The following is a 20,384-nucleotide window of genomic DNA, read 5'->3' on the forward strand; positions in this document are numbered from 1 at the left end:
ATCTAACTGCGTTCATAAAAATTATTACTTAATAAAATTTATTGCAAAAAAAGATTCTTTATAAATAAGGAAAGTCGAAAAAGTTGAAAAATACAACAGAAAAGGAAACGCAAAGCACTTTGCGTGTCCCAAAAGTTGTACAAGGCATATAATATGTCATTAGTATACACGTGAGAACGAACCTAAACAACTTTGTGTCTTTTTTGAGTTGTTAAAGTGCCCGAGTGCAGAGGAAATTTACAAACGAAAAGAATCGCGTGCCCTTACGTATGTTTCAGGCTTGTGAATTAGCTCGAAGTCTGATCGGAAATCCACGCGAAATAAGTTCTGGCTAAATTCAACTATACATTAGCGACGATCTTTCGGGTAACTTCGGAATAGCCACTTAATACACAATGTCCCTTAGGTATGTTCAATTGTTGTATTTGGAGGCTGCATTCGAGCTTTTCGACAAAGGTATCGTCCGCAAGTCCATTTTTTAATAGAAATTGTTTGAAAAATCAATTTTTTATTGCAAAATATGAAAAAGCACATTATTTTTACCCAAATAGCGTTTCTTAATCAGTCAACATTTTATTCAATAGTATAGTTCTTTAGGCAAACAGTTTTCTCGATTTTTTTAGTTCGAGTGAGATTAAACTTATGTATCTTTTTTGTTTGTACGGCAGAATTGTTGCAGCTCTCTTTTAAGGCCTTAATACCTCTCTTCCTTTTCCTTTTTCTCGACAGTGATGTTGTGGTCGGCTGGAACTAAAAAAGCGATCACGAATATAATTAGTTTCTCGAAGTCCTGAAGAAAAATCTCAGGCCTCGAGTGCGCAATGGAGACTGCTGCCCGATAACCATAGGTCCAGAAAATTTGGTACTTCTAATTTTGGACAATTGACTCTATCTCCCTCGGAGTGTAAGAGCTAACACTCTAAGAGCGAAAAATATGTTAACAAAGTACTCTCAGGGCCACATTTTGTATGTAGAAATACGTAGTTCTCACTTGATACGCACACCTGGAGAGTGTGCGTTCCAGTTACTCAATGTGTACATGACAGGTTCTGCACATATCGCTGGAAACTGCCTAAAGTAAAATACGGTCACGGTATATGAAGGTGGAAATGACACAGTCCTATTCCGCGAAAATGAAACTCTCTTTGCCTAAATCAAGGCCTGAAGAGCTCACCTTCAACATTTCCGTAAAAGTTGTTGGTGAAATTTTTCAACCTCTGCTTTCTTCACTTGGACTTGTGCAAGTAAGACATCTAGATGAAGTAATGCACTTCTCTTACTTCTGATGTTAGAATTCAGACCAAGGTTCTAGACCACCCGCTACGCGGTTTTGTAAATTGTAAAGGAACGCTCCTTTGCCAATCATCCTGTGTTTCCTGGCCAATTTTAGCAGTTGCTCTCGTCTATTACCATGCCTGTCGGTCAAGCATAAAAAGAATAATAATCCCGTGATTATTTTATGTATAAGTTCTACTAATATATACATCAAAACCACCAACTGATATGCTCCATGTATGTATAATTTGAATGGTACTAACTTACAAAGCTAAACTATGATAAGAATACATGAATAAATCTATTACTATGGCTATCACACATATAAAACTATATCGCTATAAACGACGAATCGCATATACGACGCTGGGAATATTGCAATTTAAAAGATGTTTATTGTGCATAAGTTTACAGAAGATCAATATAGAGTTTCTTTTATCTATTGCAGAATTTTTATTTAGATACCTAGTTCCCAGCTGGAACTTTACATCTTATTAATTATGTAATTTGTCGATTGCTCAAGTCTCATTGTAATTCATTACAACATAATTTTTTATTGTCCTAGATTTTAAGTTAAAAATTTGTACAAAAACTTATAAATTATCAGTTAGTCTCGATGGGAGTATAGATTTGAATCCTTCTTACGTACTAACCAGTAGGATGTATCATCATTTATGTGAAAGAACTAACAGCATCGGATGAAAATATCTTCGTGTCTGGGACTTTATCAATGTTTGTTATCAAATACTTTTCTTTTAGCTTATCATCAAATTATAATTATAGTAAGGGGTGAAAATATTAAGAGACATTTTCAAAGATTAGAACAATTTATATTATAAACATTACTATTGTCATATGCATTAATAACTGGCAAGCATTGTCGCAAGCGCTTTGTGTTGTTAAGAAAATCTCTACTACGCATGAGCGCGGTGTTGATTCGATTTCGATCTTAGGTATGCACTTTGTAGTATTTACTGAACGGATCGTACTTCGTTCATTCCAGCTTAGAAAAGATTTTATGAATAAAAGTGAAGCCTCTCGAAACTAAATCGGAAAATTTAACGCGTCTATTTCAAAATTTTTAATTTATCTTAGAAGAAATTTTATTTTGTTTTTAGTATTTTCTGTCGAATACATCCTCATTTTTACATTATTCACCTTAATCATTGCCGTCCACCTGTTACATTGTAAGACTTGAGAAATTACAGTGCTACTTTATATTTTTTAGTGTACACTACGTAATATACTCCTAAAAAACTATTACATAATACTGATACTAATCGAAATTATATATGCAAAAACAACTATATCCAAATTTAATCACAACTTTCGGTAATAATTACCGAGCATATCTTCTCCGTGCATGATCTTACGTTTAGCGATATCAAGGACCGTAAGCCTGTTTTTTACCGATGAAACCATTCTAAACAAGTAGAGTAGAACCGGAACGGGAAGAATGCTAGTCGCAGATACCTTGTTCAACGCTGACAGATTGGAGACCAAGTCTGTCAAAACAGACGCTTGTATACCAGGTATGTATCGGTTACTCCAGTGTTAAGATATTTAATAACACTTGAATATCTACCATTAGTGCGTCCCCGGAAACGCCAGTAATCTGTGTTTGCTTTAGATTAATTTTGGCACAGTTTCCAATCCAAAGTCCATAATAATCTCTCCTATTTACCGCTTGCAGATATTTAAAGCACTCTGAAGTTGCTTTGAACTAGAAGCATAGATTTTCAGGTCATCCATATCAAATACATGAATGGCCTCATGCTCGAGATGATTCCTGCCACCGCACAGGTACCCAGGAGAATTGCGCACTTCAAAAGATAGTGGCAGAAGTGTGATGCAAAGGAGCGGATGGCTCATAGCGTCGCTCCGAAAGACGCCACTCTATTTTTCCGAAGTGGCATCAATCTCTCAATGCATCTGTCTATGTATGGATGAACCTTCAAGCTTTCTAACAGAAGGGTGATCAGTCTACGAGAGGTTCACTCGAAATCTTTCTGCTAGTTAATGCGGTTAATACGGGCCATCGACAGGGTGCGCTAGTGAGTTACTGCGTTTTTGCAGACACACCTGTCAATTAGCAAGTTCTCTCAGCAGCCTTCTACACCTTTTTCGAACTATATTGTTTGTACATGTCTCATCACATAGAAGTAAACTTGTTCCACCAGAATTTCTTGATACCATCTGGGCTTGCAGCGGAAAATTTTCTTGTGCGCTTAAGTGCGTTTTTCACCTCTTCGACAGCAATTTATGGATATTCCTTCTTAGATTTTATGAGGTTGTCGAAAAGCTCCCTGAGGCGGATGGTATTTTGTTTTCCTTTAGTTCCAGTGTTTTTGGGATCTTTTATACCTCTCATCGAAAAGGTCTGTAGCTCTTTGGGCTTGGGTGCATTTTTGACAGAAACAGGAAGATGGTTTAAGAGACGTGATGGGTCAATGGGAAACTTTTGATTCTTCCTGAATCAGCCCTCTTTCTTCTGTATTCTCCGTGTTTGCACTTGACGTACCATAAACTGCACAACTGATTGTCCAGATGCCGGACTCTTCTGATATATCCTCACGAATGGAGGCTTCCATTTCAGCCACATCTTGAGGCTTAGGAGAAACCTGAATGATGATGTTTCTCTTTGTGCTGAAATCGCTATTATCTTTTAGGGGGTGTATGTTTTCTAAAGTATATCTCCCTGTCCCTTCCTCCTCTTCGTCTCTTCGGCAGTTTGTTTTCGCGAAAAATTATGCGAAACGTGCTCAAGCTCTAGGAGTTTCTGGCACGACAGAGAAGTGTATACGCGCAATAGTAAATAAGTAGAGGATGTTCTGGATACAAGTTTTCCGTACATACAGCAAACTTACGGCTATAGCGAAGAAGGCTGTAAGAGTTGTTTCGCTCCTTGTGCTAACTAACGTATCACAGTTTTGAAGTATCCGAGCCACACTATCGATATTGGAAATCAATACTTAAGAATCGTGGGAATGGAACTTTTCAGCCCCAAAAATATGGAATAGGATATGGTATGATATATGATATCGCAATATTAGACTATTTAAAACCTGCTATTCCCGGAATTGAAGTTTTTTATCCCAAAATAATATAATTGATGTATTAAATGTTTATCGCAAAGGTACATCATTGAAAATTTCAAAGATTTGCAACCATTCTCAATTACTCATGGGTACCTTTGTTGTGCGCCGACAGTGTGCGTTAGAGATGAAATTAGATTATGGGTATTAAGAAATTTAATATGGAAAAAACAATGAGACGCAAGTTAACTAGAATTATGAGAATTGTTTTCTTTCGGAATGGTATCATCGTTACATGTATTACCTTATCTATGTTAACTAAATTGAGTAAACGTTCTGTTTTGACATTTGCCGACAGAGGCGTAATATTTCATATAATGTCAAACAATTCCTGGGGCAAACAAAATTCCATTCTGATGACGTCATCGTGATTCCTGGAATCCTTATCGACAGTGTTGCCATATTTCACTAATATTGGCACAATATAATCTGTGCAATCTGTTTTTTATCATTCTACTGGTAAACAACCACCGAGTAGGTTTGAAGTATAAAACGCTCTAAAATCTATATCAAAATACAATTTTTTCGGTGATTCCATCAGTTAATAACAAGACTCACATAATCTAAAATAACTTGAAATCTGTGTAGTGTTTCTATATGTGTCATCAGTTTATAACAGTACTTACATAACCTCAAAGAACTTGAAGTTTAACCAGAGTTTCTTTAAGTGTTCGCTGATTCCATTTTTAGTTAAAAATGGATTTCGAAAAATGCAAAAGAGTTCTACAAATTATGAAGATGGGCTATCAACTTATACTCGAGGAACAACCCCCAGCAGCTGATGAAATTAGATTGTGAACGAGGGCGGGAACTAAAAACATCTGGATATTAAACCAAAAGATATTAGAGTTTGACGAATATCGCAAGAAACAGGAAATGGTTCCAGTTATTTTAAGCCAGAGAAAATCTGAAAAACCTACTATTCACCTTCTTAAGAGTGTGTACATTTACTTTTGTGACAGGTGTTTGTGACACTTGAAATTTGAGAAATCTCTTGAGAAAAATAAAATTTATTTTGATAATCTGAATAATAATTGCACGCTAATACTCCTAACAGAAAAGGATAACAGTTTGAAAATTGAAAATCATAAATATAAAGAGAGAGTTCAATTTGCAGTGTATGCTGACATGGAGTGTTTGTTAGAGCTAGTTACCAATATGCATGTAAATGCTTATCAAAAACATGTACCAACAAGTGTTGCTTATTATAAAAAGTGCAGTTTTGACGATTCACAATCTGAACCAAAAGTTTATCATGAACGGGACTGCATCACGTGGTTTGTTAACGAGCTGAAAAAGTTATCTGAGAAAGTAGAGTCTGATTTTAAAAATCCAATCCCAATGGAACTCTTCACATTAAAGAAAAAACATGATTTTCAAAACGCAAAAGTTTGTCATATTTGAGAACAATATTTTAACAAAGATGATTTAAAACATCAGGGTCACGACCATTTTATAGGTCAATACCGTGGCGCTTCTCATGACAGATGTCACGTAAATGACCAAGACTTACATGTAATTTTCATAGTATTTCGTAATTTATCTGGCTACGACTCTTAATTTTTCATCAAAAAATTGGCAACAAGCTTTGAGGGTGATATCTCATTATTGCCTATCAACAAGGAAAAATATATATGATTTACAAGAAGGGTGCAAAATACAAAAGTTAAACTCAGATTGATGGATTTTTTCGATTTATGCCAAGTAGCCTCTACAAATTAGCTTCAAATCTTTGTAATGATGAAAAATTGATTACTAGAAAATTTTCGAAAAATGATGTTGATTTATAATTATTAACAAGAAAAGGTGTATTTCCATATGATTATGTCGATAATTGACAGAAATTAGATGAAGATTGTCTCCTAGTAAAAGAGGAATTTTATGCTACATTAAACGATGAGGATATTTCAGGCGAAGATTATAATCATGCGTGCAAGATCTGGGAAAAAAATTAACTTAAAAACGTTAGGTGAATATTCGGATTTATACTTGAAAAATGATGCTTTTCTCTTGGCGAACATTTTTGAAAGTTTTAGATGTCGTTGCATTGAAACTTATAATTTGGATCCATTGCACTACTATACAGCACCAGGGCTGAAGAACTTCATGATTTGAATAAAGACCTACCATTATGTCCAGAGCATTTTGTACTTCATCTTCCAAACTCTTAAATCCCGATACTAATTACCAATTTGAAAGCAAAGACGAATTACGTTCTGATTTTCAAACCAAACTTTCATAACTGCACTATATTTGGTGAGGACATGGTGATCATTGAAATGAGTAAAACCAAAATTAAATTCAATAAGCCCATCTGTATAGGCTTCACAGTTCTAGACGTATCAAAGATAATGATTTAAGAATATCATTATAATTACATGAAGTGCACATTCGGTGAAAAGAAAAAATTACTCTTCACTGATACAGACAGCTTGATTCACGACACTACAGATCTAAACTTTTATGAGTATATTTAAAAAATTCCGATAAATATGACACCTCAGACTATCCATCAAATAATGTAGATTAAATTGAATTACTAAACAAAAAACTCGTGGGACTCTAGAAGGACGAATGCAACGGGAAAATTGTAACTGAATTTGTGGGGCTAAGGTCAAAATTGTATTCTTACAAAGTTTTGGGCGAAGAAGGGGGGAAAAAAGCCAAAAGAATTAAAGGGTCCACTTTGAGGACAATTACGTTTGAGGAATATAGGCAAACTTTGCTACACTATCAAACTCTCACTCGACGTCAACGGTTAATTCGAAGCCGAAAACATGAAGTTCACTCGATGGAGCAAAACAAGATCGCCCTCAGCTTGTAAGATGATAAGAGGATGCTTCTTCCTCATACAACCGACACACTTCCATGGGGCTACAAAATCCAATCACAGGAGGCAATGGATATAGATAAAAACTAATATTCATTTTCCAAAAAAGAATTCAATTCTCAAAGAAGAGTAGAAATTGTATACAACGATTATAAAAAGCATGTATGAGTGTTCATCTCTATAAATGTATTTCATTCAACCGTGAAGCAGACAAGACGTAGGAGAGGCTTGCTCAAAAGAATCATCAACAATTTACCGTTTGAATTGCATTAGCCTGGTACCAGTACTGTGGACCAAGCACGAAACTAGCCAAACTATTAGCACGAAGTGATGGAGGAATCAATCCACTGCGCGCTGCTTGCAAAGAGCACGATATAGCCTTCTCACAAAATAAAGAAAATATAAAGGCTAGAAACTCAGCTAACAGTATACTAGCTGAAAAAGCGTGAAAACGTGTCCTTCTTCCCTATGCAGGCATAGGTGAAAAGTCGGCTACTTGGAGAATAGCAAACGCAATAAAGGTGAAATCAAAATTGGGGATGGGCTTCAGAAAGAATAGAAGACCTACCAGTACATTGAGAAAAATTGTTGCTGCAGTTAAAAAGTCCATGATTTCAAGCAATGATGTGCAAACTGTATTTAAATCTGCACTCAGATGCGCACACGCAGCTGTGATGAAGGCTGGTGGAATAAAAAATGTGAATAGACCTCGTATTCTACCTGCACCGGCCAAAGTAGGAGAATTTTTACCCTTTCTCATACCCGCTTTTGCGGGTCTCAGTGCTGCTGGAATACTAGCTGGTGAAGCTGCTGGAATAGCTAAAGCTGTGAATGATGCAAATTCGGCAAAACAACAACTTTCAGAAAGTAAACGACATAATGAAACGATAAAAGCCATTGCTTTAGGAAAAGGTCTATACTTGAAACCATATAGACAAGGATTAGGGTTTCATCTAAAACCGTATAAACAAGGAGCAGGACTCAAACGCAAGTCAAAAAAATCAAAGTGAAGCTATCTCATCGAGCCTTGACTGATGCAGATTTACTAAAATTTGCAAAATCCTGAAGATTCCACATTTTCGAGGTATTTTTATGCGAAATAGATTACCAGAGAGTGGGCCGCGTAAATATGAATGTGCAATTGTTAATCTTGATGATGAAAAAGGACCAGGATCACATTGGTGTGCACATAAAAAGATTGAGGGTGAAATAATTTATTTTGATAGCTTCAGAAATCTTCGACCACCCTCAGATCTCTTTAAGTATTTCGGTGTTGGTAGCATAAAATATAATCACGAGAGATATCGAAATTACGAGACATTCGGGTGTGGACATTTATGTTTGAAATTTTTATGCAATCAATTAAAATCTAAGAGTACGTTTACTGTATATAAGTGCTGAATTTTTCATTATAAAGTCAGTTGCACGCCAGCTGTCATCATGGATGATTCGTTGACGCTAACATTATCGGGAACTTCTTTAATCCTGGAAACGCACTATGTTCCTCCAATTGAGTTGTCTCCTTATAAAAATTAGACTTGGACTCGTTGAATTTCTAACCTTTAATTCGATACCCAATGTAGAAATTGGTCAAAATAAATTTTATGTGGGCGATGAAATAATTGAAATACCTGCAGGAAGTTATGGAATAAGAGACATAAAGCGCTATCTACAGAATGTTCTGGCAAACAAGAGTATCGAAATTCGTATCAAGCCAAACAAGAATACTTTAAAAAGTGAAATTTAATGCAGTCACGGTATAAATTTCGAACCTAAAGATTCCATTGCTCAGTTGCAGGGGCTTACGCCACTCAGACTAGAAGCTAATCAAGCTTATAAATCTGATCAACCGCTATCAATCATAAAAGTGAATTTTTTTCGAATTGAGTGTAGCATAACTACAGGTGCATACATGGATGGTCAGCAAGTACATACTATTCATGAATTTTTCCCTCTAGTACCATCTGAATATAAGATAGTGGAAGTACCATTTCATGTCATTTACTTACCAGTCGCCATGCAGGCAAAAGCTCATTTACATCTCCGTATAGTTGATCAAGATGGGCATTTGGTCAATTTCCGTGGTGAAGTTGTAAAAGTCAGCCTACATATCAAGTCTCACCAATAATGGGTATAGTTTTCAACACGACGATTGATTTTGGTTATAATAAACCAGTACAATGCCATAAACTAATCAGTCGACATAGAGCAGTCAAAGGGTTAACACGCCAAAGCGCAAACTTCCTAAAAAGTCAAGGTCTGAAGCTCAGAAAAAGAAGAAGAAAATAAAGAGATTTAATTTTTTTTGTATCTGCAACTGTCAATTTGTCTATCAACGATTGATAATTAGTCATGGAGGGGGAAATTTTAAATGTTCAAGCACCAATCATCTTTGATGAGCCGATTGCACACTGTGAAATTCATGCGCATCAGCCATATATCTCATCAACCATCAACAACATCGATGATATTCGGATCGTCGTTCAGAATAAGGACCAGTGTTTCCTGCCGAGCAAAAAATCACTTCACGTACATGGAAAAAACTTAAAAACTAATGGAGCACAAGTGGCAAACACATCTTTCGTTTCTAATGCCATCTGTCATTTGTTTGAAGAAGCAAGATATGAAATCAATGCAATAGAAATTGATAGGAATAAAAATAATGGTCTGACTAGTCTCATGAAAAATTACGTATCTCTAAATTCAGGACTATCACGTTACATACAGAATACTAGTTGGCTTGATCTAAATAATAACAATCAATCACTAACAAACGTCACTGGTTATTTTGATGTAGCCATACCTCTTAGCATGATATTTTTCGAACTTTGGAACTATATGAATATCCCTTAGTTCCAGCAAGTTTAAACCATATTTGGACTGTGAAAATCTCAACATAATTCGAAAAACCGAGATTTGTTATACTAGGTTTTCAAACAAACAGAAAAAATAATACCACCATAAACTGTAGCAAATTCGATCATTGCAATTTCACTAATGTAAAATTACTTTTAAATGATCATTGCTATCCTTATAGCAATTTGAATCTTGATAATAATCGAAATCAGTATGCTATTCTTTATGAAATGTATACAAACTTTAAAGCTAATGACAAAATCAAACAAAAAATCTATGTAAAGAGATTGGAAAAGGAGAACTAGGTTAAAGCGATTTGTGGAAATATCGTATGAAATTCTGGATATGCTCGATTTGGAATGTCCCTCGCTAAGTGTACACATCATAAGTATGAAAACTACTCTAATTGCGCATTTGAAAATGTACTTTTATTCGAGAACTGGATGTCTTTCAATCAGTTATAATTTCTTGATTTAAAATTTTTATATATAAGAAAAATCTTTTTTCTACCTATTTAGCTATAATATACTTATTAGGTATAATGTACTGGTTTTAGAAATAAATAAAAAAAAATAAATTGATAAGAAACTTGTGTGTGTCTTGTTTTCTCACAGTTTCTTGTCTTTATAATTATAAGCGCGAATAGTAGATAGGTCAGTGGACACATCGTTGGCACTGCGGCTTCGAGGAACATCGTTTTGAGGATTGGGAGATGACGTCCGACAGATCAAGTTGCATCTCGATAGCAGCAACAGAAGAAAGATGTATATGAGCTTTTGCCTGCATGGCGACTGGTAAGTAAATGACATGAAATGGTACTTCCACTATCTTATATCCAGATGGTACTAGAGGGAAAAATTCATGAATAGTATGTACTTGCTGACCATCCATGTATGCACCTGTAGTTATGCTACACTCAATTCGAAAAAAATTCACTTTTATGATTGATAGCGGTTCATCAGATTTATAAGCTTGATTAGCTTCTAGTCTGAGTGACGTAAACCCCTGCAACTGAGCAATGGAATCTTTAGGTTCGAAATTTATACCGTGACTGCATTAAATTTTACTTTTTAAAGTATTCTTGTTTGGCTTGATACGAATTTCGATACTCTTGTTTGCCAGAACATTCTGTAGATAGCGCTTTATGTCTCTTATTCCATAACTTCCTGTAGGTATTTCAATTATTTCATCGCCCACATAAAATTTATTTTGACCAATTTCTACATTGGGTATCGAATTAAAGGTTAGAAATTCAACGAGTCCAAGTCTAATTTTTATAAGGAGACAACTAAATTGGAGGAAAATAGTGCGTTTCCAGGATTAAATAAGTTCCCGATAATGTTAGCGTCAACGAATCATCCATGATGACAGCTGGCGTGCAACTGACTTTATAATGAAAAATTCAGCACTTACATACAGTAAACGTACTCTTAGATTTTAATTGATTGCATAAAAATTTCAAACATAAATGTCCACACCCGAATGTCTCGTAATTTCGATATCTCTCGTGATTATACTTTATGCTACCAACACCGAAATACTTGAAGAGATCTGAGGGTGGTCGAAGATTTCTGAAGCTATCAAAATAAATTATTTCACCCTCAATCTTTTTATGTGCACACCAATGTGTTCCTGGTCCTTTTTCATCACCAAGATTAACAATTGCACATTCATATTTACGCGGCCCACTCTCTGGTAATCTATTTCGCATAAAAACACCTAGAAAATGTGGAATCTTCAAGATTTTGCAAATTTTAGTAAATCTGCATCAGTCAAGGCTCGATGAGATAGCTTCATTTTGATTTTTTTGATTTGCGTTTGAGTCCTGCTCCTTGTTTATACGGTTTTAGATGAAACCCTAATCCTTGCCTATATGGTTTCAAGTATAGACCTTTTCCTAAAGCAATGGCTTCCATCGTTTCATTATGTCGTTTACATTCTGAAAGTTGTTGTTTTGCCGAATTTGCATCATTCACAGCTTTAGCTATTCCAGCAGCTTCACCAGCTAGTATCTCAGCAGCACTGAGACCCGCAAAAGCGTGTATGAGAAAGGGTAAAAATGCTTCGACTTTGGCCGGTGCAGGTAGAATACGAGGTCTATTCACATTTCTTCTTCCACCAGCCTTCATCACAGCTGCGTGTGCACATCTGAGTGCAGATTTAATTACAGTTTGCACATCATTGCTTGAAATCATGGACTTTTTAGCTGCAGCAACAATTTTTCTCAATTTACTGGTAGGTCTTCTATTCTTTCTGAAACCCATCCCCAATTTTGATTTCACCTTTATTGCGTTTGCTATTCTTAAAGTAGCCGACTTTTCACCTATGCCTGCATAGGGAGCATGGACACGTTTTCACGCTTTTTTAGCTAGTATACTGTTAGCTGAGTTTCTAGCCTTTATATTTTCTTTATTTTGTGTGAAGGCTATATCGTGCTCTTTGTAAGCAGCGCGCAGTGGATTGATTCCTCCATCACTTCATGCTAATCGTTTGGCTAGTTTCGTGCTTGGTCCACAGTACTTGTAACCAGGCTAATGCAATTTAAACGGTAAATTGTTGATGACTCTTTTGAGCAAGCCTCTCCTACGTCTTGCCTGCTTCACAGTTCGTTTAGGACTGACTTTTTTGCCTCTATGAAAGATCATATTTACGCAAGGGATACTTTCAGACTGATGGATCAACATTTACAACTAGGATATTTATAGGTTTTCCAGTCAGTCTTTGTCAAGATGCAGTTTGAAGCACAACCTGCGAAACTACCTATTCAGAATTTTGATTCGCTTGTTCAAAATGAGAATAGAAAAAAACGAAATGGAAATTTGGTACTAATCAGTGTACGAGCTATATTTTATGGGCCTTCTAACTGTGGAAAGACAAATGGGTAGATACAAGAATGTCGACTGTTTTGACTTGAGTCAGACATATGCTCATATTCCTAAACATCTTGTACGCGACAATGTTAATTTACTTGTATTATTTAAGCAAGATGAAATGAATCTTAGACACATTCATGATGATCATATAAATACTGATATGACTTATTCGCAATTTAAAAATGTTTCTTCAACTTGCTGGAATAATGATAAGTATGGGTTCGTCGTAATTGACAAGGATAAAATTCTCAACCAGGGAAGGTATAGGAAAGGTTTTGATTGTTTCATAAATCTGAAGAAGTAATATATACATGTGTAATCATCAATATAAAAATAGTCACACCTTAGACGTTGATGCATCAACATTTCTTCGCGTCAGGAGATTTTTTAAAAGCAAAAGATTGGACTGTCGATCCTAGTACTTCAGAGACATCAACTGCTGGTGAAGTGGAAAATAACTCTGAAACACCTACATCTTCATGGATTGATGATGATGATGATGATGCAAACAAGTATCTCATATTGTTAGGTGATTTAAAAATTACCTCAAGATTCCTCTATAACTCCCAGTGATCTTGAAAATTAGAAACAAATTGTTATTACAACAAACACATATAAAAAACTTTATAAGCCAGATGGAGAAATTCGTGACCGTAAGGCCTTTAAATATAAAAACTTTATAATGAAATTAATTCCCTCATCTCGGCCAAAAAATTTAAATAGACAAAGTAAAGACCGGAAATAATTATCAAGTGAAGGTATGATCCCCCCACAATACATGATTGCTAGAGAAAAAAGTCTGATCGATTACATTTACTGGGATCATCCGAATGAATTGGTAGATCGATTACGTTTACTGCTAGCGTCTCAAGCAGTTGGAAATCCAAGTCACACCAACCAAAATATATCTATTATCGAAGAACTACGTAAAGCTGGAATTATATATTAATGGATATTTATCAAGATTTTCATAATTTTCAAGATGAGCATCGATGTACTCGGACGTCATTCCAGGCGAGCAGAGAGTACAGGTCGTGGTCCTCCTGGAATTAGCTTCAAAATCTCATCTGAAGAAAATTATGATATGAATAATAAGAGGATGTGTAAAGTGGCTGAAGCTCAAAAGTAGTATGATGCTGTGAATTTGAACGTGGTGCAATATGTGATACAGCGTGAACTTCAGACTACTACCTTGATCAAAAAGTTCCCGGAATCATCACCGTGTGGCGCCCCCTCCTGTCCGATTCACATCTTTTCGTTTCTGTAGGTTGTCACACCTTTCAACAATATTCCCTGCGAATTTCAGCTTTCTAGCTTGAAATTTGTAAATGTAACGCCTCCCTATGACTTTTTTTGTTCGATCGACTGAAAAAACCACTACGCGGAACACGTTTTAGCAGCCAATCGGAGATACTACAAAAATCCAAAACGGCACTGATGGGCATACTGAAAATTGAGTATCAAAAATGTTTTGAGATCTGGATCAAGCGCCGGGCATAAGTACGTGGCAGTCGATGGGAATTACTTTGAAGGGGACCACATCAATATTGAAGACTAAACTTATATTTTTAATTTTAAAAATAAATTCCGGGAACTCTTTGATCAAGGTAGTATATGTTATAGTTATGCACTGAAAAAAAATCTATTGAATTTTACATCTCTGGTGGATGTGAATAAAAGGACCCTCGTTTATCGGAGTAACTTTACGAATCTGTTGTGATATTCCAATTCGGCCGATAATTTTACATGCGAAAATGTAAAATTCACTGTGAGAAAGAGTAAAATAAAATAAGATTTATCAGGGAGACAGGTTTCGAACACTCGAAAGTTCAAACTTCGCACAATTTCATGGACATTGAAGAAAGACAAGCCGGACACGTTACCACTTACCTAAAACACATAAGATACTATGGGTATTTTTTATGTTTAAATATTCCGTAAAAAATATGAAATATACGTTTTGAATAACCTCATTTTTTCCGTTCTAGTAGCAGAAAATGTAAAAGGCAAAATAGGAATAGCTCGGATTCGGTCTATCTTTGTGTGAAAGATGTCAAAAAATTTGAACATATTATTTGATTAATTATTCTAAACTTTAAATTAATTATAAACCATAAATTTTACAGTTTTCGTCAGGATAAAGTTGAAGATCTTTGGTAAAATGAAAAATCTGGATGTAATTTTCAATCACAGGAAAGTGATTTTACCGACGCATGGTATTTTTACAGGTTACGACTGGTGTTCGAGGGTCCTTTTATTTACATCGTTAAAGGATGTAATTTCACATACCTTCGTAAAATCACACAGTGAAGTGTGTGATATTTACAATGATACAATATTTAATTTTCTGAAACTTTGTAATTTTACACAAACCTTCTTTTACAGTGTAGCTTCTTTGCGAACTGAAGCAGTCAATAATACAATGATGATTGAAACTCTAGAAAATTTCACACATGAACTTTTCAAAAATGCGAAAATTCATGTTGAATCAATTGAAAAACTGGTGTATCGACATTCCGAGCTAAATAGTCACTTAGACACCAGGCTTAATGCAAATGGACGCTTAGAAGCTGCAGTTGGTGCAGGAGCTGCGCAAGCTAGCTAGACGAAATTACCAACCTCGACAATTCGATATTCGTGGCATTGATCACATCTGGCAAGCTCCAGGAAGTCCAAGAAGTGTGAAGATGTAGCTGCAGCCATGGAATCTGTACTTGATGAGGGACGCGTACCGAAAAATTTACATGTTGATTGAGGAAAAGAATTTTACAATTCGCAATTTGAAAGTTATATGAAGCGATACAAGATAAATTTGTACTCGACATTTAGTAATTTAAAAGCATCCATTTGCGAGAGATTTAATCGTATTTTAAAGAATAAAATGTGGATGCAATTTAGCTTACAGAGGAATTGCAAGTGGATAGATATTTTGAAAGATTTAGTTTCATCTTGCAACGATACTAGACATCAGACTATTCAAATGAAACCAAAAGATTTTACAAAAAAAATGCTAAAAAATTGTTGTTTAATGTATACAAAAATTAAAGTGTAAAACAAACAATTGAGAAAGAGAACTTTAAAGATGGACATAAAGTGCGTATAAGTAAATTTAAGCATGTTTTAGAGAAATGCTACACACCGAATTGGACAACTGAAATATTTACTACAAGTCATGTTAAGAATACTGAACGTGTGACGTATATGATTAAAGATTATCAGGGTAAAGCTATTGCAGGTAGTTTTTATGAACAACAGCTCGGAAAAGTTGGACATCCAGACATTTATTTTCTGGAAAAAATACTGAAAAAGCGAGGAAATAAGCTATTTGTAAAATGATTAGATTTCGATGACTCATACAATTGTTGGATAGATAATTCTAGCTTGTAAGTATCTTTGTATTAATTTTTAGTTTTTTTTCTGATTAAAGTTGATTATTTTCAAACATATATATCTTTTTTACTCACACATCTGCCTATCCTTAATCTAGAAAATGAAAAAGGCAAATTTGGTTTACATTACATTTATTCAGATTTTTCTTACCAACAAAATACATGAAATTTTTTATTTGTAAACTCACTATGCACACATATGGGTTCTGGTAATTTCTCAATCACTTCTTTACACAAATTTTTATGAAAAAAGGTAATCATTTCACGAAACAGAATTGCATATTTAAAAATGGAAGAGCCTATTCCACAGTGTTGGTGGAAGGATGCACAGTGATCCTCCTGAAGACGGGCAAATTGTTTGACCTTAAAAATTACAGGCCAATAACTTGTATGAACACGCTATATAAGATCTTCTCAGCTATTTTAAATTACAGGATTGTTTGGATAATCAAATCTGTTTAGGACGAGTGACGTACTAACGATACGACTTGAAGAAAGGTATAGGAGGATGTCGGGAGAACTTGCCTCTAAATAGACGTGTCTGCAAAGAAGCAGTATGATACACGTGATACCTATTGATGGCTTAGTTTAATCATCTGATGGCGCACATTTTATGATGTTAAAATGCATGTTTTTTAACATTTTAGCTATGAAATGAAATCTCCAGAATGCCAAGAATACAGCCGTATAAGTTTGACATTGATATTTCAATAAGGTAAAAGACAACAGAAGTTTAAACAAAATAAGTGTCGAAAAATCAGTGAAAATGTCAAAAATCGCATTTTATAGTAGTATTTCCTTAAAATTGGGTTAAATTAAAAAAATCAAAGTGATTCATAAACTGGAGATATCCAGTTACAAGGAGGTATACGCAGTTTTTATGTAGTTGAAGAAAGTATATTTATTTTGCAATCTGAAAATAGTGAATATGTGGAGGGGAACTGATTGAGTAAATAAGAGCTTTTTTCATAAATTCCGTATGCTTTTAGTGAAATCAAAGCATAAAATATCACAAAGGGTACACAAAATGTTAATTGAAAAGAAACCAAAATTTATCACTTATTTTATTACATATTCTATACTTATTTTACTCGTCCGAACAGTTTGCACAAACGGCGCGAAGATGCTCGTTACAGATTGGTCTCATTTTTGCGATCGAGTCTTGAATCACAATAATATCGTCTAGCTTGCTTTGATAATTGGGCAGATCTCTCCTGAGAAGAAGGAATTTCGACATTGAGCAAATCTGCAATACAATTCTTTATACTGTTATTTAGCGTTACATTAACTAGTCGCAAACGCTAGTGAGGTTCCAGTAGGGAATTGAATAATTAAAAAAAAAAAAAATTCTCTGTGCGAAAGGAAATCGTTTTTGTAGCCAAAATTATACACTATGCAGTTATTCACGCCGAGTTGATCATTTATGACATACAAAGTTTGTATACGAGATGTGTTCAAAAAATAAGGTGACTTTCTGGTGTTCTCAAAAAATATGCATTTATTCCTCAATATTTATGTTGTCCCCTTCAAAGTAATCCCCCTCAGATATAATACACTTGTGCCAACCCTTTTTCCAATCATCGAAGCACTTCTGATAATCATTTTGTGGTGTAGCCTTGAGTTCTTTCAGCGATGCAGTTTTTTATCTCCTCAATCGTTGAAAATCGATGTCCTTTCATGGGTCTCTTCAGTTTTGGCGAAAGAAAAAAGTCAGTGGGGGCCAAATTCGGTGAATATGGAGGCTGAGGCATGACTGTGGTGCTGTTTTTTGTTAGAAAATCTTTCACAGGCAACGATGAATGAGCAGGTGCACTATCGTGATGCAAAAGCCACGAATTGTTTTTCCAAAGTTCCGGACGTTTTTTGCGTATCGCCTTTCGCAAACGGCGCATAACTTGAAGGTAATACTCCTTATTGACCGTACGAACTTGTGGTAAGAATTCCTGATGCACTGCGCCACGGTAATCAAAGAAGACAGTGAGCAAAACCTTCACATTTGACCGAACTTGACGTGCTTTTTTCGGTCTTGGAGACTCAGGATGCTTGCACTGAGACGATTGGGCTTTAGTTTCGACGTCATACTCATATATCCAAGATTCATCCCCAGTTATAACTCTTTTGAGAAAATCAGGATCATTGTTGACTTCATTCAACATCTCCTGAGCAATGGTCATGCGTTGGATCTTTTGATCAAAATTAAGCAATTTCGGAACAAATTTCGCTGACACACGTCTCATGCCCAAAACGTCCGAAAAGATAGCATGGCATGAGCCAACCGATATGCCAACATCTTCAGCAACTTCTCTGATGGTAATTCGGCGATTTTTCAACACAATTTCTTCCACTACTTGAACGTTTTCATCTGTTGTTTACGTGCTGGGACGTCCAGGGCGAGGTTCGTCTTCGACATCCTCTCGGTCTTCTTGGAACAGCTTGTACCACGTATACACATTTTTCTTACTCAGAGTAGACTCACCGTATGCAACTATCAACATTTCAAGAGTTTTAGAGCACTGGATTCCATTCTTTACACAAAATTTAATGCAAACTCTTTGCTCCATTTTCTTCGAAAGAAGAAATTCGCCGAGCACACCAAACCCTTCTAATCTTTTACGCCTCTGCCAGAAAAACAACACGAGCTATATGTTCAAAACTTTGAACATATGATCGTGACGACTGTACCAACACAACAAAATAAAAAATTTAAAACTTGAATGTACGTAGCCCGCGAAAATTGAAAAGTCACCAGTTTTCTCGCTACTGAGTATCTGTGACAGAATTGGTAAAACTGATTAATGCCGCCTTTAGTTCGATTATTATCGAGAACTACCGCGGGTTTTTGTATTTCGTAATCAATCGTGGGGCTCTCATTGAGTGTCGATAAAATTAATCCAATTTTACTTGGCTTCGGGGCTAATGATACTATTTTGCATATATTTTCTGCTATAAACACAAAAAAATGAATTAATACAAAAATCATTCAATTTCTATTCCCGTTTTTCACATGCTTATTTACACACTGCATAGACGCTAACAATCTTACCTGCTTCAAAGTAGCTTCTATATATAGTTTGCCACAGATATTTTTTTCACCACAAATAACACGATACTGATAACCAACGAATATAATTGAAGAAACAATTAAAAAACTTTTTAGGGGAATTTCAATCGATCTTGAAGCACTTGAATGTACAGGCACCCTAAACGCGCTTCAAATGCTTCTAACTCGAAAAACAGCAGACTACTGACTAGCGTCCTATGTCTTTTAGGTAGGCTGTTTTGTTGAAAATTCATGTTTTGAGCTTCTTCCCTTCTGTTAATATTAATTAATCTCTTTGGTTAAAAATTTAACTATCTGGTTTGGCACAAAATAGTGCATCAACCCTGAGCATTATCACATTCATTGTAAAGCAAGCAGCTGTATTTGAAACAAAGATTTAAGAAAAAAGAGAGAAAAATGATGAATTTTGAGTTTTCGGTTGAAAATTATGGAAAAGGAATTGCTGTAGAAAAGGCTGTAAATTGCATATCCTTCAAGGGTAATTTTGAAAATGAAATAACTTGCAATTCCACATTTTTCTGATTCAAGAATACGTAGCATCTTTCTTCCATATTTTTGGTCGTAGAATCTGAGAAGAGAGGATAAGTTACGAAAACTCTCCACATAAATTGAACGTATTATACGATGTTATTCCTTCTTTTTTTAATCGTCTCGTTGTTGTCTAATGTATCTAATGCAGAATATAATCATTAATTCATTAATATTTTAATCATTCTTGATTTCTCTCAACCGGCTATTATCTCTAAGAATAGTAAGGTTGAGTGAGGCATGATAGGGACTCAATCAATTCCTGAGCTCGATCCTGGGGTTTTAAGATGTTTTAAGTATCGCCGAAAAAATAACACTCTAGTTTCATTCGGAAATGATCGCCCAGAATTTCTTTCACCATGGGTACACTTATGGTGTCCGTTTGCTACTTCCCAGGCGCACCAAATGCATCAAATTTTCAATTAATTGCAATAAAACAAGAACCACACCATTTTTTGAAAAAAAACTTTTTAAGGC

This window comes from Belonocnema kinseyi, chromosome 8 (genome assembly GCF_010883055.1).
Source record: "Belonocnema kinseyi isolate 2016_QV_RU_SX_M_011 chromosome 8, B_treatae_v1, whole genome shotgun sequence".
NCBI lineage: Eukaryota > Metazoa > Arthropoda > Insecta > Hymenoptera > Cynipidae > Belonocnema > Belonocnema kinseyi.